The sequence below is a fragment of the Vicia villosa genome, linkage group LG4 (assembly GCF_029867415.1).
Source record: "Vicia villosa cultivar HV-30 ecotype Madison, WI linkage group LG4, Vvil1.0, whole genome shotgun sequence".
Classification (NCBI taxonomy): domain Eukaryota; kingdom Viridiplantae; phylum Streptophyta; class Magnoliopsida; order Fabales; family Fabaceae; genus Vicia; species Vicia villosa.
In genome coordinates this window covers 52,322,846-52,325,069 of record NC_081183.1, presented here as the reverse complement: position 1 = coordinate 52,325,069, position 2,224 = coordinate 52,322,846, and positions in this window count along the sequence as shown.

The window sequence follows — 2,224 nt, the reverse complement described above, 5'->3', positions numbered from 1 at the left end:
GTGAACTGTATACTCTAGAAGACTTAGAAGTTGTCTAAGTGGAATACCATTGTAATCAAGGTCGATTAGTGGATTAAATCCTCAGTTGAGGTAAATCACTCTGTAAGGGGTGGACTGGAGTAGTTTGATTAACAACAAACCAGGATAAAAATAACTGTGATTATTTTTATCTGCCATTTTTTAGAAACAACCCTTATTCAATCCCCCCATTTCTAAGTGTTTTTCACTCCTTCAATTGGCATCAGAGCGTCGGTTCTAGGTGCAAACACTTAATAGTGTTACAGAAAAGATTCAGGAAGAAAAACTCGCTATGGCAACTCCTACTCCACCAACTAATTCTGAACAAAGCAACAATGGTAACTCTAGCTTTAATGGATTCAATAGACCACCAGTCTTTGATGGTGAGAACTTTGAATATTGGAAAGATAGGCTTGAAAGCTACTTTCTATGCCAAGATGGTGATCTATGGGATTTAGTGTTGGATGGTTACACACATCCAGTAACTACTCGTGGAGTCAAGATTACTAGACAGGCTATGAGTGATTAGCAAAAGAAAGAGTTCAAAAATCACCACAAAGCAAGGATTATATTGTTAAATGCCATTTCACATGCTGAATATGAGAAAATCACAAACAGGGAAACTGCACATGATATTTTTGAATCTCTGAAGATGACTCATGAAGGAAATGCACAAATCAAGGAGACAAAGGCTTTGGCTCTCATCCAGAAGTATGAAGCTTTTGTTAGAACAAGGAATGTTCTGATCAATATTCTTAGTTATGATGATAACATTATGCATGAATTTTGTATAAGACAATGTGGTAATCTAATCCTTTACGTTTTCCATTTCAGGAAAAGTATAAAAGAGTATGCTCAAATCAGCATTCAGAAGCACTGACCCATAAGTTATGGATGGCTTCATCAGAACATGGTCTGGCAAGTATGTTCATCAGACTAAGTATGTCAAAGAGCTTCTGAAGAAGTTCAATCTGTCTGAAAGAAAAGAAGCAATGACTCCAATGCATCCAACGTGTGTATTAGGTAAGGTATATGTTGCTGCTGCTGGATGTAGTACTTAAATGCTCTGGATGAAAAGTTAGCTAGAAAACTATCAGATATATGAGAGTAACATTCCTATATTCTGTGATAATACTTCTGCTATTTGTCTATCTAAGAATCCTATCTTGCATTCTAAGGCTAAACATATAGAGATTAAACATCACTTTATTAGGGACTATGTTCAGAAGGGTGTTCTTTCTTTAAACTTTGTTGATACAGAACATCAGTGGGCTGATATCTTCACAAAACCCCTAGCTGAAGATAGGTTTAAGTTCATTATGAAGAATATTAGTATGGACTTATGCTCAGAATGAAGATGTTGAGAAGATCTGATATATGGATTAGATTGAAAATATTTATTTTCTTATCAGATGTTCAGGTTATGTATGATCATTTAGACACTCTGATTCTGTTATTGCTAACGTTTCATATGTCTAAGTATGATACAGAACTTCTGTTAAAGCAAAAGAGCTGTCACCAGCTGTTCCAGATGATGACCACGTGTTCATTATGAAGGGACAAGCATGCGTGCAGTTGATGAGGCGCCGCCCTAGGTAACTGTTATACCCCAAAATTTGCCCGCATCTTTTTTCAAGAAAACTCCAATCTGAAAATTAAGAGTCTCATATAGTCATGGATTTTTTTCAACAAATATCCTGACATATGAAATACTTAGTTTTTAGAATTTTTTCTTATACAGTAATTTGGCTTGCAGTTGAATTTATTCTTACGCAAACGCCAAATACTGTTTATTACTTCACACATGCTATTTATTTATTTACAGATAAATAGTACTGACACAATTGGTACAGAGTTAAATCTTTTTGCAGGCGCAGAATCAGGAAACTCAGACTGTACTGGTAACAAGTAGATTATTATTATCTTTTGTTTCCCACTAATTTTTGTACTATATTCCATTATTTTCAAAAATCTTTTCAAATCTCTTTTTCAAAAATCAAATCCTAACTTTATTCTCTACATCTCTCTTTTTCCCAACACTATCATACACTTTCTTTCAAATCTTATTTCCACTCAAATTTTCCTTTTGTACGGAATCACATCATTCCCCAACGTCTCTATCCTTCTTTCCACTCTATAAATACCTCTCATTTTTTCATAAAAATCTCACATCAAATTCTAATTCATCTCTCAAATTCTTACTTCA